This window comes from Haliotis rubra, unplaced genomic scaffold, assembly GCF_003918875.1.
Source record: "Haliotis rubra isolate DU_JTF1 unplaced genomic scaffold, ASM391887v1 Scf94, whole genome shotgun sequence".
In the NCBI taxonomy this organism is placed as follows: domain Eukaryota; kingdom Metazoa; phylum Mollusca; class Gastropoda; order Lepetellida; family Haliotidae; genus Haliotis; species Haliotis rubra.
In genome coordinates, this window is record NW_025767679.1 from 606107 (window position 1) to 632283 (window position 26177).

Here is a 26177-nt window from a genome sequence, read left to right on the forward strand (position 1 = left end):
GGTTAAAAATCAATTACCACCTCACCGCCAAGTTTAGTGTGAAAACAAAAATCATATGATCTATCATAGTCAATCTGAAAAGAAATCACGAATATTAAAGACATATTATATCTCATATGAACAATACCTCGGTATATGGTGCACATTCACCTTTTATGCCCATGACCTGCGGGAGGTAAAATCAATGACCACTCCCCTAGTGCATGTGGACAAAATATATGAACCCCCTCTGGAGACGTATATCGATGGTTATGTAGCCGCAAATTTAGTTATATCGGCGGTATACGTCCCCAGTTCATCAAACACAGTACAGTTATCCCTATTCTAATTTATCTAACAATAATAATAGATCAAAAACATTATCTATGTATATTTTTCTCATTCCAAACACAATAGGTTGTAGATGAAAGTTCATGTTGTGAACATGCAATCATTTTTCAGTGAGTAATTGTACAAAACATTGCCAAAAGGCTTGAACATGTTTACAATCCCAAAAAGATGTGTTATTGTCTCAACTTCACATTGACAAAAAGTACATAAAGTGCTTTCAGCTATACTATTCACACTTTTCTAAGGATCAAATCGTAGATTCAACAGAAAACTATGATGTGGGGTCAAATTTGGTTTAAATATCTAAGCTTATTGTAAACATGGATCCTAGGTTTCAGTTTGTCATTTCGTCTTGTGGAACCCATACCCGCTATTGACAGGTGTTGTGTACTTGTTAATAAGTCGTTCCATGATTTGCAAAATGCTTGATTGGTGCCATGAAAACAATTTCTATGGTTACTCATGTATCAAATGCATAAGGTTAGATTAAAGTGGCTGTTTGCCTAAAGAGGGGTTACCACATCATTATTTATCCAATTTCAAATGGATACAATTTCAAATTATAAATTTACGTGTTAGTAAAGTTGTGGATTTTTGTGATCCTTAGCAAAGTGCGAGTAGAATAATTTGATCTTGAATAGGACAGAATTGGTTGATAAAATACCATGTATATTTCAGAACTGGAACCATGGCAGTTTAGTATCCAGTGTGGTCTTTAACGGTTGTACAAATGGGTTGTTTTCCCATTCCAGTTCAGCAAGTATACAATCTTCCCATTTATTGTTGAATTTCAAGCAAACATCAGCTGCACGTAAACCACAATAATAACACTTTATTCCTTTCTTAATAGACATCAGTTTACGAGTAGCTGTAGTATCAAGCTGAATAGAAGTAGGTCTGCGCATCTTTAACTCTGCCTGATAGCTCCTTGTAATCAAGATAAGACCATTATAATAGAGACAATGTATGTCAAGTTCAAAAGTATTCTGGAATTCTTCAAGGGAACGATATGTTCCGTCTGATTTAATAAAATCACGAATCTGACCAACACCTCGCTCAAACCATGCAGAACAGAAGATGGCCTCTTTACCAATTGTAAGTGCTTGTTATAACAGATTTGTTTGGTTATGAATTCGAATGAATTAGGCTGGATCTTACGTATAAAGGAAAAGGGTAAGGAAAAGATGATTCAATTTTGAGATGAGCAAATTTTATCATTTCAATTACTCTTGTATTTGAATATATTTCAAAATGTGTTCGACATAAGTTACACGACAGCCATGTGATATCACGGATATGTGATTCATCGTATATAATAAAGATTATTGAAAGTCATATCTGTAATTGTGATTCAGACTTCAGAAAGAATTTTACATCAATTGTCGCAACTACATTAGATCTCGTAGATTACTATATACGAGTTTTATCTAATTTGGTATAAAACTTGATAATTGTTTGATCGTCATTCTAGAAGTTGGTGAGATGGGTCCTTTAGCTTGATAACGATGTAAGAATCTACATCGAAACGTCGCTTAATGCAATAAATAAGAAGTTGTCATCCATAAAGTTGTATGTTTCATAAAACTTGCTGCCAATAGTCATCTATATGGCGTCCCAAACGCATAACATGTTGGACACAGTACAACCCAAACCTAATGTTATTCAGAGACTTTTTCACCCAAACCTTTAAATGGCACTAAGACACATTTTAACGGGATCTCCAAAATTTGGCTCAATCTAACCCCTCTGAAGTAGATACTTTGTTTGGGATATATGATGAAGTGCAAACACAAAACTGTCAAGTTTTAAAAAGAATTACGAATTCTAAAATCAAACCATCAAAGTTCGTCAGGACAAAATCGTAATTTTCCTCAATTTAGGGAGAAAATCACGTGATGCCTGACCTCATGATCTCAGAAGCGTCCATAAAATCTTCACACACATGGCATCGTGCTTTTTCTGGCGATGTTTTCGTCGTGTCCTTCCAGGACAGTTCACGGATTAGAAAGAGTAGAAGTAGAATTTGTACCAGTAGGTAATATCTAAAAGGCTTATACCAATATGGCTTGTATATCAGTGGGTCGAGGGGAAGGGAGAGATGTTTAATGTTTTAAAGAAAATGGTTTGTTTAGAAATATGGCCAAAAATTTATAGTTTATTAGTTGTTGTTTCAAAATAACAAAAAATATGTTTGACGAGTTTGTTGGATGGTGCTCGTTGACTAAATAGATTGCTGCATGCAGACAGGGGGAAAATAATGGTTCGTCAAAACCACAGGGTCTTGTAGTGCTAAAAACTGTATAGTCCTAAGACCTCGTCAGTGACAGTACATACCTTGATGGCAGTTTTTAGCGTTACAAGATCCTGTGGTCAAAACAACCACCACTACCCCTTTCTCCTCCAGTACAACATCAAGAAATAAACGTTTGACTTTGGATTCACAGGTGTATGGGTTGTTTAACAGCTCGATAGTTTGACAGCACGTGGTGTAAACTTCAAAATAAGGTTTTAACACACAGAGAAAATGCATGATAATTTAAATAACCTTCGGATCGCTACAACCAGTACGAAGTAACAGATCCCTGCACAGAGTGTATTGCCGTCTGCTGAATTTGCACGTACAACTCATGATTATTCACTACTTATCAGCCAGTCTACAATTAATTATATCACCAATTTAGCGATCTGCAGCTGCTAATAAAACGATGGTGTTTGTTGTTTAAATGAACTGATGGTTGTTTGGGTGAAATGTTTATTGACGAATACAGCCCACTGCTTTTATTCACACGAAAGCTAATTAATCGATTCTGGCGACAATTTGTGAGGTGTTGTCGGACAGTGTGTGCACCATGACCCAAAATTGTGCGGTATGCGTTTGTGATGACATCCCAAAATATTTTAAAGCATTCTTTTAAACAGATCTATTTCAAAATAGTATTGATTTAGTTCAGCTGACTTTAATTATTTTGAATAAGTACACAACTATTTTTATCTGATTTTTCTTTATAGTTAAACGATGAGTAATTAAACAGTCATATGTATGAATGGTATAGATAACATACATACTTTAAGTCAAATCGGTATTGGAGTCTAAAAAGGTTATTTTAGAGAAGACAAATAGTAAAATAGTAACCAAAAAATAGAAAGAAAGCAATAAATAGATTTTGAAGAGTAAATGAAATGAATGAAGAGCTACTTGTATTTATTTTTATATACAACATTTAGTAAATGTACAAATCTGTCCGATCTGCCGTTAAAATGTGACAGTGATTGCACATCTCATGTAAACACCGCGGAACTAGGTCACGACGACCCGGCGCAGTGATTCTCGGTTTTAGGTCAAATTATTACGTAACAATCAAGGCACGACGTTTTCATATTTCGGCGTATTATAAAATCATCTTTTCAGTTTCAGAGTAAGATCTATTTCGGTATTGATATTACATAGAGATGATGCACTCCCTGCCGTCGAGTAACACGATTTTCTGCGTTCATATGTAGAACTATATTTCTCTGGGTCAGCGGACGTGTAACGTAGATGGGTAGAGAATGGTCATAGGTTGCCGTCTGAGAAAGTACGATAGACAGTTTACAGCGGGTACGAGAGTTGTTGTTGTCAAAAGCATCAGAAAATCTTCGGAGGTAGGTAATTTTCATTGCTCAGCAAATATTAACGTGGCGTGTCTCTGGTATGTGCTCGCTGACTCTGCAAAACAGCCCAAATGTTCCCACGGGTGAAGTGAGGCAGAAGCGAAATCATGCGAATAAGTCCCACATCCATATAGGCCTGTAGCAGTGGGTCCGAGCATTCGGTCTATTTTTAGATCTATATATTTCCCCAAACATTGCATGCGATGTAATTATTGATACTCTAGTCGCCAGTATGTAGTAATGCAATTTAAACGTGACAAATGCACAACCCGCCCGAGCCTTATTAATTGTTAGTATTCTAATTAATTTATTCAACACTTTTCTATCTGCAAAACATTTACACGGAGATTCTAAAATGCTCATGGCATGTTATCACTGTTTTCGCGCACTTGTCATGTGTATACATTCTGTATTAAATAAACGATTAAGTTTTGTCAAACGTCTTACATACAGCTTGTGATTAGATATCCATGTTGCGTGTGTTAAAATTATATTTAATGGTGACAGTTTCTTACTTTTCGATTTCGTATCCAAACATTTTAGAGTTCAATACGAAAATATGTTACTGTGGCTTTTAAATTATTTTAAATTTCCTAATCTTATACTTGGAGACCTAGGAAAACATGTAACTTTGTATTGTTTTGACTAATTGTTATTTAACTTACCTTTTCTTATTTTATGCTGTCTATATGTAATTAATATTAAATTGGGTACATGAGATCGGATGAGTTGGTGCTCATTGAAACTATAAACATAAACTGTTAAATTATATATTGTACAGGAGTCATCAATATTTTCAAACAGCTGTTAGATAGAAATGATATTTTAGATAGGTATGTTTATTTCAAATAAATAACAACCAGCATATCCATTATCATCTGTAACATTGAATCAGATACACTTTCGATTATTTTTTTGTGTCATAAATTTCAAGAGTTTTCTTCACAATCCAATATGACATGCAATCGAAATCATATCTCCTTAATCTTCAGTGACATTCTCAATAGTCAAGTTTTGTCATCCATTTATCAAGATGGGAAGAACATACAGTTTTCTGTGTAATTTTTTATTATATTTTGTTTGTGTGTGTAATGGTTTAGGATCAGTAAACATAGAGGGTATAGTACAACCTAGTTAATGTGCATGGAAATAATGTTTTAACTGGAGAAATTGTTTGATCGGACAGTAATTTACACCACTGTCAGATGTATGAAAAGTATGACAGCCATGATTTATATGAATTGCAATCAAAGGTATTAATAATTCACCATAGCTTTTATGGGATTTTTATGTATGACATTGGTATGAACAATATTTCTTTCCTTTCATTTTCCACAAAAGATAAATATTTTTTTCAACTAATAAAAGGTGTTAGGGAGTGGTACAAAAGTTTCTTTGCACATATACCACAAACCTGCGTGCTCATTAGTGTTTCTGTATCTATTGTTTTTAACAATAAATAGTTTCACTGACAGCAGGTACTTTTGCTGATATTGTCCATAGAATGAAACATTTTGTTTGAAATTTTCAGTTGTTTCCTCATTTAGTTACACGTTCTTGTCACGGTACTCAGCCATTGAAACAGTTTGATTTTGAATTCTTAGGCCTTGTCTTGAACTCATTTGGGTCATTTCAATGTATACGTACATATGTCAATGACTGCAAGCCTAGCACATCTACTTAATAACCTTATTGAATGGTTACATAAGTGTAGATAGTCTGTGATGTAATATTTCCTTTACAAGTCTAGGTAGGTGGGTAATATTTCATAATTAGGGCTATAGTTGGAAGTAGTTGAAGGGTTACATGTCTTGATGAATAATGAACACTGTTAGCAGTAGAAGGATCATTTATATCATTTTACAATTGAAGTATAGTGTTTACTTCTCCTCTGAGCTGTTGAGAAATGTTTTCATGCCATTGTTGTAATTGAACCAATACACATGCATGCATACATACACATGCTCACACTAGTGTTGGGAATCTGAAACAAAATCCACTATCGATTATCAGAGTACTTGTGGTGAACGATTATTGATTATAATCGGAATATATACATTTTTAATATAATCACCAATTTGAAGGGTTTTTCCGCAGTTTTTGTTCTTATTAATGTTTATTATAACTAATACTGTCATGCAATGAAATGCACGTATGCAAGAAAGACACTGGAATTGTAATTAAACAAAAACAATGTTTAAAATTTTACAATGCGCATAGCTTTACGCTGTTGAGCACATGTTTGTACATGAATATTCATCAAATTTAATGGTTACTTTACTTCATTCAAGTGTGTAAAATACTAAACAAGAAAATTCCGATTAATCGAAAATATGTTTTTTACAATAAAATATTATTTTTAATCCTCCTTTCAATCGATTTTCGATCTCACTCACACATAAATTACAAATTTGTCGTCACTGGTAAAATATTTAGTCATCATGGTTACTGAATACCTGGCTTTTGATTTAGGGTTTCATGTATTACTTGAATACTCCCATGAAGTTCAAACATTACATCATTTCATGGCCCATGGAAGGGAAAGAACTGAATATAGAAGACCTACAGATTTGAAATAATATATTGTATGAACTGTACACTTTTGATCATAAACCTGACTATTAAATAAAATGCTAAAATTTGATATCTGTGAAAGTGGACTGTTGAACTCGGTTTTAAATTAACGAACATCTCTATGGTCTACGGGTGTAAGTTTAACAGTTTAGTGTTTTATATTTGTGTTGTATGGATCTGATCTTGCTGCATAATTCTGAAATGCTGAGTCATCTGGATAACTGAATAATATGGATCACCTCACAGTGAACAGTTAGTTTGTCAATCATGATTTACCAGTGAACATAAGGGTTAGAATTGGTCTTCAGTAACCCACGCTTGTCGTGAGAGACATCTAACGGGATAGGCTGGTCAGACTGGCTGACTTGGTTGACACATATCATCGTATCCCATTGCGTAGATCGATGCTCATGCTGATGATCACTGGATTGTCTGATCCAGACTGGATTATTTACACATTGCCGTCATATAGCTGGAATACTGCTGAGTGTGGCATTAAACAACAACCACCCTGCTGTTATGGGATCTTTTTAGTTATATGCAGTGCTGACCCGTGAAGATCCGGGGTAGAATAGGTCTTCAGCAACCCATGTGCTTGCCATAAAAGGCGACTATGCTTGTCATAAGAGGCAGCTAATGGGATCGGGATCTTTTATCCAACCCATGAAGGTCCGGGTTAGAATGAATCTTCAGTAACCCATGCTTGTCATAAGAGGTGACTGACAGGATAGGGTGGTCAGTTTCGCTGACTTGGTTGACACATGTCATCGGTTCCCCATTGCGCAGATCGATGCTCATGCTGTTGATCACTGGATTGGCTGGTCCAGACTCTTATTATTTACAGACCGCCGCCATATAACTGGGATATTGCTGAGTGCAGCGTAAAACTAAACTCACTCACTCACTATATGCAGTGCTTGAAGTTTTAATAGTCATGACAGGTTTGCTCAACATACTCAATGGCATCTTTCTTAGTGACACTCTCTATCATTGTCTTCCCCAAAATCAAACTTATGTAGAATGTGATGTTATCATAACAGTGCTGCAACTATTATATGAATCTTCAGTAACCCATGCTTGTCATAAGAGGTGACTGACAGGATAGGGTGGTCAGTTTCGCTGACTTGGTTGACACATGTCATCGGTTCCCCATTGCGCAGATCGATGCTCATGCTGTTGATCACTGGATTGGCTGGTCCAGACTCTTATTATTTACAGACCGCCGCCATATAACTGGGATGTTGCTGAGTGCAGCGTAAAACTAAACTCACTCACTCACTATATGCAGTGCTTGAAGTTTTAATAGTCATGACAGGTTTGCTCAACATACTCAATGGCATCTTTCTTAGTGACACTCTCTATCATTGTCTTCCCCCAAAATCAAACTTATGTAGAATGTGATGTTATCATAACAGTGCTGCAACTATTATAGATACATGTATGATGCAAGCCAGCGATTTAGATATCAAAACTTTTTGCATATATCTCCAGTCTCATTCAAAGCAAGAGAAATGAGTCCAACTTATTGCAAGCAGGTTCATCACAGAATCAAATCTAAGACACCTAGTAAACAAGGTGACATTGGGTGATGGAGAAACAGATGAGCTCAGTGTGCTGAACTAGAAGCATCCCATGTCAGTCACAAAGTCAAGGTCACTATGAAACTGTAGCTGGCTGAAGATAAAAATACCACACCTTCCACAATCACACACTTCTATTGTCACAACCGCTGTCTTTATGTGGGTTGTTTTGGGAAAGAAACATTAAGCTATAGGTTTCTTCCTGGAAATACCAATTGATTCCTGAGGAGAAGTTGATATACTCCAAGGGAATAAAGTTGAATGACTGGTTGTAACAGATACAGATGAGTTGAACTTCCCAAACAGGAATCAAGGTTACTGTCTTACTGTTGGACACAAGTCATCGTCATCATTATGAGGCTCTATTTTTCCAAATTGGTCACTTCGAGGATTTCTTTAACAAAAAGTGGTGTTGATCAGATTTTGATTTGTAGTGCTTTTACAAAATGTTACAAAGTATTGCAAGCATGTACCCTAAAACAATAATTTTCACTTGTGATATGTATCAATTAACTTAAGAGCAGTAATAACTTCATTTATCGAATATGTACTATGAGCGATTCAGATGGAATTCTGGTCTATTAGTCCATTTTTCAGGCAAATTATCTTGTCAAAGTTACGCATTTTAAATATTGTAAGTTTCAAACTGTATATTTGAAACACATTGTGCATGCTATTTCTTAACATGGTTAATTTTCACTGTTGTGTTTTATTGAAGTAAAGTAAGTCATATGGGGTCCTAAGTCTTTTGTTAAAGTGGGTATAGCAATGAAGTTAGAATTGAAAAACAAACATTTAATTTTGTTCAAAATGTTCCCGGAACCCATGCCACATCATGTTGTTTGTAACACATGAAAATGAAATCATTTTTGAATGTCAACAAACATCCTTTAATTGAAAGGTGGAAAACCTGTTTTGCCTGTTAAGTCAGAGTGACCATATGTTAAAATAAAATTAAAGCAATGCCTAATGGGAAGTTCTGCCTTTCATGTGCAGAAGCAAACTGCCTTACAGCCATCAATCTTAGAAGGTGTCTGGTTATGGCTGACCGCCAACTTGTCTAATAGCTGTAGTGGTCACTGGATGACGAACACAGGCCTGCAATTACACCAAGCACATGCCTTGCATTCCAGTCATATGTGCACATATACCACACTGTAATAGTCATAAAGAAGAACGCAGGCCATGAAGTGCACTCTTGATTCATTGAACATCCTTTGCTCTTGTCAGCATGTTCATTGTTGCAGAAGGTGCTTGGAGCTCTTTGTTGCCTTGGCACATATAGTAATCAACTTGTGTGATCAACTGTTTAGTGTATATGGAGGGCTGGATTTAAGAACTTGATTTGACCTAAGTCTTCATAAAACTTGCCTCATAAGCATAATAAGAAGGCATTGTAATCATGGTGATAATTAGGTCATTTGGAAATTTTGAATTTAAACAAATAAAAAACATTTTGTGGGGGTGGGGTGGGTAGTCATTTACATGGTTCTTGGAAACAAGTTCATTGTAGAAATGTGAAGGGTTAAAAATTCTGTGACTCCCTATTAAAACTGGTTTTGCTGAGGCATTCTGAGAAATTAATTTGTTTTAATCTATGTCCATGTTGACCTTTCCTGCAAATTTTTGTTACATTTGCGACAAAAGCATTTCAAATCTGCACTATGAATACACCCTTGAGACCTGTATCCAATGAAAATACACTTTGTGTTGACTAAATATGGTTTTTGAATAATTTCATTATTAATGAATGTTAATAGCTTCAATGGCACTTCATGTTCAAGCTTCAGTAAGCACAGCCTTGTCATTGTTTTTGTAGCCTGGGTCAAGTTGTACAGCCAAAGCAAACATGTTTTATTATGACATGCCTTAACAGAAGAATATACATGATTTAGGTTCAGACTGGATACATGAACAGTTGTATCTGTCACGGGAGATATATGATGGTGTGATAGAGCCTGTATTGTAGACACATACAATAGACAGGGTGGGTGGTAACAAATAACCCTGTTGAGGCCCATCGTGAGGATCCCATAACCCAGTGGCAAGTTATGAGCTGAGTGTTTACTGGCATTAGGGATTGTGTGTTGTATGATTATATGGATATCTGTTAAGTACTATTGCCATGTTTTTAATTTCCAGTTTTCAAAACTGATGATGTACATGTGTAATAAGATAAGTGACAAATCGATTTTCCATCATTCAGTTCTTATGAGCAAAAACATGATGGAAATAAAAAATAGAACAGCCTCTGTAATTACAATAATACATGTATTTGGCTTATGATGTACAGAACAAAATGTCACTTCCCCAAATAAATTAGAAAAACAAAACAAACTGAGTAAAAAGGTGATCTTGATGATGACTACAGGATACTTAATGAAGATCTTAGCAGGTTATTTTCAAGCTGAAATATTGGAGGTTGATATGTATACTTGTCATAAAAGTCTGCCTTCTCTTAAAAATGTTTTTCTGCTGATTGCTTTTGGGAATACTTATCAAGCTTTATTTAAAAAAAGTGTTTCTGTCTCATTAAATTTGCAGAAGCCCGAGGTCTTCCATTAACTGCCCGGACTGGCAGGTGGGCAAATGATAATGCCCTCAAAAATAGCATTACCATAATACTGGTTAACCGGTAGATTGCAATTCGAACTTCACAATATGATATATTGCGGTAGAGTTTTCGCAAACCGATTCACCCGATACAATCAACAATTTCCGTGACCAGGATCGGTAATTTTCGTGATCTTGTCACAAATACTAATAACATTTGTATTTTCTTTATATTATTATACATTAATAATTTTGAGAATGTTTATTGGTCATATATTTGCATTTGCATGACTTTTAAACCATATGAATAAACAAAAATAGATTGGTACCAGCACATGTTGTAGGGATAAACAAACCAAACTTCAGAGCGGTCTTCACTTTGGAAACATTTTCAATTGATCTCTTGTACAATCACATCTGAGTCCTGAGTGTGGCCAGATGCTTTGTTTCAAAAGAAAGGAAACAGTAATTTCATTACCTTAGCATGTGACAGCCTCCGTGGTCTACTGGTTAGAGCGTCCGCCCGGAAAGCGGAAGGTTGTGGGTTCGATCCCCGACCGCGTCATACCAAAAGACATTAAAATATTGTACTTGTTGGTCCCTGTCTGGCGCTCGGCATTAATGGGTACAACAAGAACTGGTCGGCTTGGAGTCAGTATAATGTGTCTGAATGGGTTATTCAAGCTTCACTTCGGCATGGTATATTATTAAGCTAGCACTATAAAACCAGCTTCAGTCTGGGCTAGTACAAGCACCTTAACATACACAAGCATGTCGTCAATTGAGCGAAATATTCTCAAGCACAACGTTAAACCCAATTTCACCTCACCTTAGCATGTGTTAAACTTTCACAATACATTGCAATACATATTGCAATACGTTAACACATATAACAAATATATCGCAATGTGAAAATTTTGGCAATACCCAACCCTAGTCACTACAATTGTTAATATGTTGATTCAGACTCAGAGATAATAGATCAGCGTTAGGTAGTGAGGATGTAATGATTTTAGAAACAATTTATGCAGAATTATGTTGATGTTTCAAACAGTAAAACCAGTAGCTACCTGTCCAAAACAAGTGATCAGTAGAATAAAAAATACTTCTTCACCACATTCCACCAAATTCAGCTGCAAATTTACCCACAAATTATGTGAAAATACACAGTAGTTCAATGAAGAGTCTGTTTAACATCTTGTCTTCTCTACGGATCCAAGACTAACAAGTCTCTGAAATGAACATATTTTACAGAAATAATAATAACAGTTCATAATAAAAAAAATTAGAATGTAATGAAAAGAAGCCCAGAAACCTACTTCATTAAACTGGAAATCTAGACTTGCCACACATTCTAGACTTGCATGGGCTTTCTTGGATATATTTGTTTCAGGGTCTACTACTATGCATCCCTGAATCAACTGTATGTCACTACATGTGTTGTAATCATGTAAATCTCATTTTGTAGCTTACAAATTCTGATTTGTGCATAGAAACATTCAAGACCTATTAAACCAACAATGCACATTACAATATATTCAGAGAATGTTTTGAAAAAAAGGAAAAAGAAATTCTTCCCTTCCAACTGTCCCAAACTTCCAGACTATTTGCGAATTAGATCTAATCAAGAAGCTGTTCAAAGCTTTCTTAATCATGTTAATGAAGCAGAGGTAATTGTTTATACAGTACAACCAGAAATTATTGAGAATTTAAAGATTGTAATTTTTTTTTTTTCACTCATTACTCACGTATTAAATGTGAATATTAGCAGAACATAACTCCAGATTCAAAGACAGGTGAACAGTTAGTATTTTGTCACGTCACAATGCTTCAATGCGGCGGGGCATACTACTGATCAAAGAAGTTAGAAAGTTGTGGTCCATGCTGTCCCAATATCGGGCCACCTCTTCTTTCATTTCAGCAATATTTGTCAGATTTTTCTTATTGACACTTTCCTTCATAAGTTCCTAAACATTTTCTATTGGATTTAGGTCAGGGCTATAGCTTGGCCAATCTAATAATGTCATATTTTAGGTCCGAAAACCAGGCCTGTGAATGCTTTGAACGATGTTTTGGGTCGTTGTCCTGCTGGAAAATCCAAACATTTCCATAGAACAAGTGAGCAGATGGTAGTAAATGTCCCTCAAGAATATCTGTGTACCGCTCACTGTTCATATTCCCTTCAAATACACAGAGGGGCGTTGCCCCTAACACAGATATGCCACCCCACACGTTAAATTTCGGACTGTACTTTGGGCGCTGATACAGAGGTGTTTCAGTTTGTTTGGTCCAGAATTTCAGTGTATTAGGAAACAGCCACACAGAACTTTCATCTAAGAAAATCACATTGTCCCAGTTAAAATTTCTATGCTGTAAGCACCAGTTCAACCTTCGCTCCTTTTGTTCAGGTTTCATGATCGGTGATGGAATTCCTCGACTTTTCTGCCAACCCATTGCATGCAGCTCAATTCTAATTGTCTCCTTATAGACAGCCACAGTTCATCTATCAATCATATCCAGCCTTAAGTTTTCTAAACTCCTTCGCTTGTTTATAGAAACAAGAATACCAAGCCGCCTCCTGTCACCGAATTTTCTTGGCCTACCTGCGCCTCCCTGATGCTCAGTGCCATATCCATTTGCAATATTTTTCAAAACACGATAAACAGTAGACAAAGGGATGCCTGTTCTACTTGAAATCACTTTAGCTGATCTGATGTCTAAAATCAACTTCCTCTTCTCTAAATCATCCATACCGACTAACCGAGGATCACTGAAAATGTCGTCTGCTAGCAAGTAAACAAAGAGGGATAACTCTTCACAAACTAATGAAAAAGGCTTAACAGAGTTGTCTCTCTTGAATGAAACCAAGCACTTGATAGCTGGTCAAGGTTGTTTATACTAGAAATCCAATTAAACATACTCCTAAAATTCTCAATAATTTCTGGTCATACTATACATATTGAAACAGCAGGATGTGGATGTCTGAAAAATAGTTCTCTTGTCCCCATGGCAAGTAATCAAAGGCTATCTCTGTGTCCTTTTTTATCCCATTTTGCCTTTGAAGATTCAAATCAATCATTTTCCAATAAATCAACTTTCAGATCTTGAGTATCTATGACAAAGACAATATAGCATGAATTGATGAATCTCTACGGAGAGGCAGTCTCAATGTAAATCATGGGCACTAATGAATGTGAATGTGAGTGATGTCTGAATGCTGATGTTAGTGAAGTTATTTTTCCCCCATTAATTATAACTTGTATCTTTCAAAGATAGAGATATTTGTGAATACATATTTCATTTTCCTTGAATAGATATTGATGCTTGGACATCCAGTGCAAAATTCTCCCCTGTTGTGTGGCATAAGGGTGGGCATGTTTGAGTTTGGCGACAACTCTTGCTTATTTATAGGAAAATTCTCACATGATATGCCTTGATTATGTGCATTCATATGTGATATAAGGTAAGATAAGCAATCTTTATTGTCCTGCAAGGGAAATTTGCTAATTTGCATTAATTTTTAAAATATAACAAAGTATAAATGGTATTTATATTGGATCTTTAATATGAGAAACGATAAGAAAGACTGCAAGTTGCCAAGTTCTTGTGTTGAAATAGAACCTCTCAATTTACCTCAGTTATTTTATCTATGCACTGGTACGCAAGCTAAGATTTGACATCTTTGTGTGTACGCACGTAAGGTCAAACTTATTGAGTATTTACAAAACTTCAAGCGCTACTTGGACTTAATGAGAATTAAGTTTTCACATAAATATTTGCGTAATTTACGCAGATACACAGCTTATCTGTACCTCTGGAATAATTTTAAGATATTAGTGTCTACATTAAATTATCGCAATTTTCGCAGAAAGAAAAGCCTCTGTTGTGCTTTCCTATGTACAGAATGTGAATTTGATTTCCATGAATGTTTATTATCAATGATAGTACCCAGATATTTATACTCTTCTACTGTTTCTACTTACATAGTATGATACACATAGAATTATATATTTGTGCCAAGGGGGCATGATATATATATATAGGAGATTGTGAGTCATATACAGTATACTGCAGTCATTACCAACTCTATTCTTAGTTTATTATAAGCTCTAACACAGATAACAGGCAGTTGTCAGGACCAAAAACTAGTGTTATCTGTCAGTTCTTTTATGAGTATTTCTTACAAATGTATTGTAATTTGTATTGTAAATAAAATTAAAAATATATGAATAATCTGTCAGTCTAAACATTATATTTCTCTGTTTTCTTTTCCATATGTAGACTTATTGTATATGTATGAGTGTGAAGCGGATGTCAGATAGTCACAAATCTTCTCTTTTCACCCATTGACAGACATTTTTCAAAAATAAAGATGTCTGCTCTGTATCATGTTCAGACAAACAAGTTCCTGTGCCCCAGAAACCCTGACAAGATTGTATGTGTCATAAAATATCTATGTCCACGGTTAACGCCATCGATTGTTGTTCATCGCTGACAGGTGATGATACCCATGGTGGCCAGGTACAGGAGTCAGTATGGCAGACTGTGTTCGCCACCAGCCAAGTGGAACACATTTCCTTGTCATGGTGATACATATTGATAGGTGGTCAATTGTGTGGTCATGCTCAAATGCTCCTCAGTAGCCTCTTCGTCACACATTCCAGATCTGGGCATGTTTGCTCCGCATTAGTCAATTTCCACACTGTCACGACAATTTTCTGCCATAACATGCTCACACAGGTGTCCATTGTGACTGAAATGAGTCTCTTTTGGAGTGACCTTGGAAACTGACGATATGTGTCGGATCTATATTGTAGCGTTCAATACATGAGGACACAGGATTAAGACATGTTTGTATATGGCATGGTGATAATTTGGAAATGTACAGGTTGTAATGGCCACAGCAAGTAGGAGTGTGCACTCGACTTAATGGAACGTTCTGGGCCATTCAGGAGGATTTTAGACCTCAGTTCTCAAGAAGGCTTCAGAAAAGGATTGACCATGCCATGTTTTGTCCAGCTGTTATGGCTGCTCATAGCCAGGACCATGAATGAGCTCAGAGCAGTTGAAGTATGTGTAGCAGTTGTTAGATGTGAGGGCTAAGGGAGATTAAATTCATTAGAATCCTAATCGTGATCCTTCCAGGACATGGTAAGCTGTGCAGTTTCCTATGCTTGCCACAAGAGATGACTAATAATGATTGGATGGTTATATTGTGTGGAAAGTGTGACCATCATCTTATGTTGACAACATCATTCATAGTTAATATTGTGTCCTCTAGGTGGAGTATTTGCAGGCAGCCATGATAGCATTTACTTACAGGTAATACTGGTGTCACTCAGTACAGTTGTTTTTCATATCTATGCTGAAAAACTTGTCTGATGTTCATCATCATGTTCATTCTTACATTTGAATCTTCTGCATGGGACTAAAATGGATGCAAATTTCAATCTAAATTTCGGTTTGTCTACTATAACAGATTCAGTGGTCCCCAAATCCTGAAATTACTTCTTTGACAAAATATATCATGGAGACTGAATTAAATTACTTCACATTAATAGAGACAGAAATAACTGTACATTTGCTAGACAATTTACTTGACTGCTAGTTGTTTTATATCAAAGTGGAATTTATTGACTATGTCAGTGAACATTTCAAAATCTTCTTGCAACCCTCCTAAGATTAGGTTACTCAAAATATTATACACATATACATGCAATACATGTGGTTTAGAAACTCACCTGTTTTATCTTTGTTAATCTAAGTTACTACACAAACACTTAGTCTTTGAAAATGAAAATTTTGATAGCAACAAATAACTCAATCTTAATTGAGCTCATGTTTTCAGAATCCTGAAGCTTTTGAAATCTAGACTTGCTTTACTTAGTACTTTAAGCCTGAAGGGAAACTATTGTGGCTGAGGAACTGTGAGACAGACTGCTACAGACTAACCTCAGCATTTTGGTTGTAGTGAAGTGTTAATTTACTATTGATGCTCTATGATACAGTTGGGTGAGGTGAGGTGAAATTGGGTTTAACGTCGTGCTTGAGAATATTTCGCTCATATGACGATGTGCATGCGTGTGTATGTGTATGTGCGGCTGCTTGTACTAGCCCAGACTTAAGCTGGTTTTATAGTGCTAGCCCACTGAGATACCAATCCGCAGTAAAGCATGAATTCCCCACTCAGACACATTATACTGACTCCGAGCCGACCAGTCCTTGTTGTACCCATTAATGCTGAGCGCCAGGCAGGGATCAACAAGTACCATATTTTAATGTCTTTTGGTATGATGTGGTCGGACCCGCGACCTTCCACTCTCCGGGCGGCCGCTCTAACCACTACACCACGGAGGCGGTCGATACAGTTGGGACATTAAGGCATCATGGATACATCAATATCATGATGTATAATTACATCCCTTGAGCTTGATAACAGTAAAGAATATTTATTCATTATTCAACGTACATGTGATGGATGAAGTAAAGGAAGATGAAAGATTTAACAGATTTAACATAGGAAACACGAGTAGGACCTGACTTGTCCACAGCTAATTCAGACTTGTTGTTATTGTAAGTAAAGTGAGTGAGCGAGTTTAGTTTTTTACACCACACTCAGCAATATTCCAGCTATATGAAGGCAGTCTGAAAATAATCAAGTCTGGACCAGACAATCCAGTGATCAACAACATGAGCATCAATCTACGCAACTGGGATAGGATGACATGTGTCAACCAAGTCATCAATCCTGACCACCCAGTCCCTTTAGGCATTCTTCTTTCTATCCAACCCATGAAGGTCCGGGTTAGAATGAATCTTCAGTAACCCATGCTTGTCGTAAGAGGTGACAAACGGGATAGGGTGGTCAGGCTCGCTAGCTTGTTTGACACATGTCATCGGTTCCCAATTGCGCAGATCGATGCTCATGCTGTTGATCACTGGATTGTCTGGTCCAGACTCGATTATTTACAGACCACCGCCATATAGCTGGAATATTGCTGAGTGCAGCGTAAAACTAAACTCACTCACTCACATCTTTCTATCCGCCTTGTATGTAATATGGGAGGATATAATAATCAGTCTTTCTGCTCGACCATAATGAAAATATTTTATTGTCCAGATCATATCTCTAAAACTAATAGATATTCATTCTTTCATGAAAATTTGGAGGTAGTTTGTCATCTTCTGTGATACTTGTTTAATAGTAAATATATTATCTATCCGGATTAGAATTTGTCTCAGCAACCCATACTTGTTGTAAGAGGCGAATCACAGGATCGGGTGGTCAGGTTCGCTGAGACATTTCATCATATCCCAGTTGCATAGATCAGTGCTCATGCTGTTGATCACTGGATTGTCTGGTCCAGAATTGATTATTTACAGAATGCCATTATATTGCAGGAAAGTTGTGGAATTTTTAACAACAAATAAACAATAAAACAAACGGTATTATCTCAAACATCAAAGTCTTTGTGGATATCTCTGTATCGGTATGACATGTAATGTACACAAAAAGACAATGCACTTACATATAATTTTTATGTTGTGTTCATGTATATCCGCTGAGAAATGTTACAAGAACATTTTCTTTAATCACACCTGTAGGAAAAGCAATGACTATGATTTCAGAATTAGCTCCCAAGCTTGATAGGATATGTCCACACACAAGGATTCTCAAGGAGATGAGCTGACTGTAATAGCTCGTACCATATAAGTATGTCCTGTGTGAGTGACATAGACTGACCACTGGATAACCCTTCACCTGTCAAGGAGGCACCTCACCTGAGTTGTCCACCTGAACACCACCAGCTAGCCAGTCGCAACACACCTTGCCAGCACAGTGTTGCATAGTTAGGGGCTAAACTAGGCCTGTCTCTGTCTCCCATCAGCATTTCATTGTCAGGTCAGGTCACATCGGCAGTTCTTGTGTTACCGGCCATATTGTTTACTTGTCTGAAATTGGGAATTTGTCATAGAATTAGTCTTTTGAAAATGAAATGGAATTGATATTTGTGAGGCAGTAATGCATAGTTTCAGAATTTTAGAGTTTGTATAATATCTAGCTTTCTCTATATACATTTTTACTAAAACAGATGTACTGGTAGGTAATTTTGGAAAGATTTCTTAATTTTAGCAGTTTTGGTTACATATGTTTACAAAGGGTACATTAATATCATTGTCAGATTTCTTTTCAAGTAACATGTTTTATGTAAAAATATAACAATTATATTTTTGTTTTGTTTGTGTCACATGAAGAGGGTTAATTTTCTTCAGATTGTATACATCACACCTGAAGAGAGTAACTTGATCAGAAAATTTACTTAAACATTTGATCCTGTTAAAAACAAAGAAATAATTATGATTGAAAAGATTCTGACAACATCTAATTTTGGGACTGCTATTGGGACTGACATAGTTTAGTGAAAGAAAGTTTCCTGTCAGTGTAGCTAAAACGAACTAACGGTAATCATGCATAAATACCACAGACTCCCAAAATTACTCAGAGACATCCAAGCCATTAGCAACAATGTCCTTTATTGACAGTTAGCAACAGATCAGGAAACATGGTCACTCATGTAGTTCAAAATAGTTTTTGGTTGGTGTGTTTCACTTCAGTACATCAAACACCATGAATATTAAAGAGTGCCTTGTTTTTATTTTTTTATTTCTATCATGCCTTATAAGCTGAGATAAATGATAATGATTGAAAATTGTTTCTTCAGCATGTATTGAAAAGTTGTAGAGAAAATAGGTTTGGGATTATATTATTTAGATCGTGTGCTTAGTCTTCACTTTCTTGCAACAAAAATGTGCCCCAAAAATATTCATGATCCCTAAATATTTATGTTCAATATGAATTGGAAGTGATTTTTGGATATCATGACTTCCTACATTCGCTACATTAAGTATTTGACAGTACAAGGTTGTGTTGGATACGAATAGTACACCTGATTCAGGTTTTGTTAAGCAGAGCTGACTTCAGATCATGATTTTCTAAAGTCTTTTGGCACTTCTATTTTGTTCCTTCTTTCTTTGTTTTCCCTCTTTCCTTGTCTTCCTTTTTTTGTGTAAACATGCAAGTTCCTTTGTCCACAAACCCTGGATGCTACTTCTCAGTTTCCATTTCACTGTCATACTTAATTTGTAAATTAAAAAACATGAATGTTTCTGCCTGTACTTATTCAAGTCAATGAAGATGGGAATCTTTTTGTAATTTTACCATCAGCTGAAGAAAACACCCATTGATTGTAATGAAACTCAGTAAGACATTATATCTAAATCAAGGTCTCCTTACTTCAAGACAGTTTTCTCTGGAAAAGGAAACAAATGAGAAACATCCAATTCAAAATTGTGCCTTAACCACCAAGTAATGCTCATTAAATCATAAAGCTTAAAACATCCCCTAATTCCAGTCCTGGACTCTTTCAAGTGCCGGCATTAACCATTGAAAGAAGTTCATCCCCCTTTCCCTGGTCATTGGCATGTCAAAATGAATTGACCAGTAGTATCCCACGTGGTGTTGTGTTTCGGAGAGGCATGCTCAAGGCCTTGAGGGACCTCAATAGGGGTCAGTCTGACTCAATAGGGCCAGAGTGACCCCACTCCTTCCATCTGCGGACAGCGGAAATAGTGGCTGGAGTTTTCTGGAAGGACAATGAGTTTTTTGGCCATGTCATTGTTGTTGAAATTATAGAATAGTGCATGTCCAGCTGCTAAGATGATGGTGAAAGTTTCTGATTGGTCAATGTCGGACTTGGTCAGAAATCGAAGGAAATTGTGTCCTGATGTCTGGTTTCATGGTTGCCATATTTGGTTATGATTCCTGACAGTGTTAAATTGGGTCAGTTAAAGATTAGTTCAATGAGTTGGTGTCATGGGAAGAAAGTGTGTGAAATATATTTTTAGGAAGCAAGTTTTGAAAACTGTCAGATATTTCTCTCTTGTTTTAGTTGGAAGATGTAATCTGGCAACTTTAAAAGATTTTTGTTGTATGTTTAGTATTTGTTCAAATATGTCTTTTGTGTTCATTCCATCATTGTGTTAAGAGTTATAAGTTTTTAACTTTGTTTGAACAGTTGTTGTATATGTTTATATTAGGAAAAATTAGAACCAATTTTGTGTAAAATGCCTTATTTTATAATCAGGGAAGACAAGTAAACCCTCAATTAGGTTACATAATTTTGCATCAACTATCATTATCCTCATAGTGGGACTAGTAACCATTTCTTCAGACAGCTTACCAGGTTTTAATCTGTTTCTGAATAAACAATACCAGATAAGAAAAACAAGGCATCAATAGCTATCACTGGTACAATGTTGGGTCATTTTATTGCCTTGTTGGTATCTAATGCTTCATTCTAATAGGCGCTAGCCGCTACACCCCATTCAATGATTCACAGTTGGGGTTTACCATTCAAATGGAGAGCCAGCGAACCAGTCTTGCCTCAAGCCATCTGGGCAGATCGGAGGTCAGTGACGTAGCGTGGGTTATGTAACTTTTTTCCTTGCTTCACAGGCCCAGGCCATCAGCCATTGCTGATCAGGGACGCTTGGCTTGAAGCTTGTTCATGGGAAAGGACTTAAAAGATTTCTGGTGAGTTGTCTTTTGATGGTTTTTCATTCTTATTTTTGTATAAAGTTGTGAAATGTTTGTTTGAAAGTCGTAGATAAGAGTTTGTTGAACAGGAATTTGTGTTTGATACTTGATTTGAAGTTTCAGTTTGGCTGGTTTTGCAGAGAAGGTAAGGGGGTTCGACAGGAGTTGCCCTCCCATCCACAACTGTGTATGTGTTTGATTGGAGTGTTGATGTATAAAGAATGCAAAGAAATGCAGTTTGATGCACAATGTATTTAGACAGAAGTCGTTGTTATTTACATGACAAATTCTTTCCTTACTGCAGCCATCTTAGAATATTTATCATCTTGGACAAGGAGTGAAACAAACACTCTTGTCTGAATGACCTGACATTGCAGATAATAAGAAATACTCATTTCATTTTGTCAAGGTTAGTTAAACATATATTTGCTCTGCATGATATGTTATAACCTATATTGCCAATATCATTATTGCGATGTTAATTATTGAAATATTGATTATCTTATTAAGAATGACTGTATGATGTTTGTGGGATATTAATTATTGAAATCTTGATCATTTGAAAATTGAGAATTAATTTACGTTAGTTCCATATTAGTTGTTGAAATCTTAATCACTTAAAATTAGGAATGATTTTATGAGCCTTAAAAGTATAATAATATAAAATATAATTCTTCCAGATCTGAGGTTTTGTACTGTATTCAATTCAAAATAACTTTACAATTCAGCAAGGATGAATTATTGGATTAATGATAAACAGAGTTAGTTTCAGATTGATTATGGAAAGTGCAGATTATGGAAAGTGCAGCATATTTGATATCAGCAGGAAAATATATTAAAACCCAAAACATTAAAATCTGAAAATAATGAATGTTATTTTTGTAGCAGTGAGAATATTGCTTAGGGATTACCTTTAGATATGCTTGTAACTGTTTTGTTTTCTAAAAAAGCATTTTTGTGATTTGTTTATCCCACAATGTATTCTCACATGGGTTATGCTTTCGGTTAAGCTTAGCTATTGGCTCAATGTTCAATACAACTCACGGCCTTGATTAAACAGCAGGTGTAATGGAAGTGCGTGGGTTTTATTCAGTCTCCAGTAGTTCTCTGCAAGTGTCCATCTTGACCGCTTGTTAACACCATTACCTTTCAGAATTGAAAGATGCAGCTATGTGTTTCTAATGCACACAATAGATGTAAACAAATGTACCTGACTGAACAAAGTAAAATGAATGTGGCTCACTGTCAGGGATGTGTGTAAACAGACAACATTGTCATACATTTCAATTAGCAAGTTTGTCAGATATTGATGTCATTGATTTAGTGTTGAACTTGAGGATTAGTTTTGGGTGTTGTACGTATTGTGTGAACAAATAGTTCTTGCCTTCAAAGGTTCTGTAATAAATTATTTCGAAATCTTTTCTACTTTCATGTTCAAAAGATTTAGTTGTACTGACAGTAAATATTTGGAATTCTTCTTAAGCAACAATAGGTTTCAAAATTTTTTTACCTTTTTAATAATGATATTAGTGAAAATATTGTGCATTTTATTCAGTGAATGATCTTTGAATTTGTTGTCTTGATATCTGAATTTTCTTTTCCTTGGAATTTGAGCATGGTCTTACCCCAAAAGCGACACACATAAACATTTCCAGGTGCTAGACAGTTGGGGATGTTATTGACGTCTTCTCAAGATTGACAGCAATCAAACATGATGAATCCTGTCAACTGCCAAGGCCGCAGAGACATCCTGTGAAGCTCACCAGCTGACCACAATTGGACATTATTACAAAACACAAGGAGCTGCATGGACACTGGGAGAACAATATGGCCATCTTATGATGGGCTGTCCTCAGGATAGTGTTGGTGACAAGAGTGTACTTGTATGGATCTTCCCTTGAGCGGATCACTGGCTGAGGATTGTCTTTGATATTGACTGACTTGGAGTATATGCAGTTGTTGCTGTGGAGGTTTTCATGGTGTGAAAGAGTTGCCATCAAGTTGATTATAGATGCTAGGAGAGGGTTTTGAAGTGTGGAATGGGGATAGAGAGTCTTGATTAATCGTGGCTCCTGGTTGTATATTTCACATTATTTTAACGATTTCCTATTATATTTGTTGTTTGTCAAAGGTTCATGTTAAAGTGCAGGGAGTTATTATATGAAGACTTTCTACTTTGATATCGAGAAAGATCATTACCTTTTGTATTTGAAGATTGAACACTTAAAACTGTACATTAGAATTGAAATGTGTCAACTGTATGATGTATCATAAGAGCAATGGATTAACACTCAATATTAATTTTGAATTTAAATAGACTATGAAACAGGTGTAAAGACAGCAAGGTCTTTTTGTAAAAGTTTTTGAATAGTTTTTGACTTCTGTATCATTTCAAAATCTTCTTGCAACATAAAATACTATTGTTTTTTAAGCATTTGACAATTTGAGCATGTTGAATATATCTCTTTTCCTGAATGAAAAACTCAACCCTACCAGTCCTAAAAGACGAATTTGGAATAACTCAAACGTATCTGGTATTTGGTAGAGACTGCTCCCTGTTTCAGCATTTGCTTTGATCTTGGTAGTACATAAGGACACGGATTTCAGTGAAAGTCAAAGATTTAGTCAGTCATGACATTCAGGTGAAAGTTGTGTTTTGAACCTCAAGGCATAGATTTGGAGGGAGACATGACACATGGTGAAGGCCTCAGGATGTGCAAGGCTTCTTGTGTCATTGCTGTTATTGGCAGAACCATCTCTGGTTTCTGTGGCCACTCATCATGATTTATGTTTTGGGGCTTCTGCCTGAACTGCCTTGAGTTCAGAAACTTCCTGAAGACAGTGCATTGGGTTTGGGGAAGCAGATTGGATAATGATTATCTGTAAATAGCACCATAACCATGAAGCACACTTTCTGCCTGTGATGTAACTGACAATACCTGGGGATCATTATAGACTGGATGGGCGGGACACCCTCACCTTTAATCAACACCAGGTGTCATGACGATGAGTGATTCATGTACACATGCTCACGATAAAGTCTGTATGGATCAAGTGACTAATTTAACAGAGATTTCTTATGAATATTGAGAGGATTTTATGCTTTTGTTGTTGACCACAAATGTGATGAAGTTTGAATACCTGATGTAAACATATGATTTGGAGGTCTGTTCATGATATTATGGAAAAATATGCATGGCATCGTGTGGATGTTGCTGAAGTGCAAAGAGAAAGTTAAATCAGTCGGTGCTAGAGTTTGTGAAAAGCATGCTTCAGTGAATAATTAACATGATACAACCTGATCTCACTTCCTGTCATTTTCTTTTCTCAAATACCAAACTGGACATGTTGGAAGTCTAACATATGACTGTCTTATATCAAGAGCTATGCCAAGCATGTTTGAAGTCCTACACTTGATTGTCTTACACAAGGACCAACCGTGAACATGTTGGAAATCTAACAGTTGATTGTCTTACACAATTGCTAGGCTGAACATGTTTGAAATTTGACAGCTGATTGTCTTATACAAGGAGCTAAACTGAACATGTTGGAAGTCTAGCAGTTGATTGTCTTATACAAGGAGCTAAACTGAACATGTTGGAAGTCTAGCAGTTGATTGTCTTATACAAGGAGCTAAACTGAACATGTTGGAAATCTAACAGTTGATTGTCTTATACAAGGAGCTAAACTGAACATGTTGGAAGTCTTAACAGTTGATTGTCTTATACAAGGAGCTAAACTGAACATGTTGGAAGTCTAACAGTTGATTGTCTATACATGGAGCTACACTGAACATGTTGGAAATCTAACAGTTGATTGTCTTATACAAGGAGCTAAACTGAACATGTTGGAAATCTAACAGTTGATTGTCTTATACAAGGAGCTAAACTGAACATGTTTGGACAGTGATTGTCTTACAACAGCTAAACTGAACATGTTGGAATACAAGGATTGTCTAAATGGAGCTACACTGAAAATGTTGGAACATGTATACAAGGAGCTAAACTGAACATGTTGGAAGTCTAACAGTTGATTGTCTATACATGGAGCTACACTGAACATGTTGGAAATCTAACAGTTGATTGTCTTATACAAGGAGCTACATTGAACCTCAAGGCATAGATTTGGAGGGAGACATGACACATGGTGAAGGCCTCAGGATGTGCAAGGCTTCTTGTGTCATTGCTGTTATTGGCAGAACCATCTCTGGTTTCTGTGGCCACTCATCATGATGTATGTTGTGGGGCTTCTGTTTGAAATCTAACAGTTGATTGTCTTATACAAGGAGCTACACTGAACATGTTTGAAATCTGACAGTTGATTGTCTTCCACAAGGTAACTACGCCAGACAAGTGGGAAGGATTATACCAGGACCTACAATGGACGTACTTGATGCCTAGCATTTGTCTGTTAGCTATACAGGACAGGCTGAATGCCTAACAATTTGCCATCTTATGGCCGGAACTACATTGGAAATGTTTGAGTTTCTTTGACTGCAGTAGCCCTTATATATAAAATATCCAAACCCATTATGGATGTCTGAAGTCAGCAGCAAAGACATTCTGTTATATGTATCCTCTCGGAGAGTGTAATGATCATGGAATACCGCAGTCATCTGATACACTTATTAAAGCTTTGAACTACATCAGTTTACTTATCAACATTGGTCCATCAGAATGGCTTTCATGCTCCAGGCTAATGGTTATGGTAACCATAGTAACAGACTGCAACTGTAGTATTTAAAGTCAGTTTGTTTGATGGTGAATATCGGAGACCCTTGAAGTTTGACTTGAGGAGGAAACTCTTACCTTTGTGACTTACATGCAGTCAGTATTTTGAGCTACTTTGCATGTATGTTGTGTCAGTATGTTTGTCAGTTTGTTGGGTGTATG

General features: G+C 36.3%; 1 protein-coding gene across 2 annotated transcripts in view; it reads left to right on the forward strand.

Moving 5' to 3' along the window:
* The first annotated feature begins 3898 nt into the window (after nucleotides 1-3898).
* The window catches only part of LOC124264747 (retinoic acid receptor alpha-A-like), an 89641-nt gene continuing 67362 nt past the window's right edge, over nucleotides 3899-26177 (forward strand). For both annotated transcript variants that reach the window (XM_046699520.1, XM_046699521.1), the window contains exons 1-2: nucleotides 3899-3972; nucleotides 21205-21282. The gene's annotated coding sequence lies outside the window, so the exon portion shown is untranslated. The remainder of the gene's footprint in view (nucleotides 3973-21204; nucleotides 21283-26177) is intronic.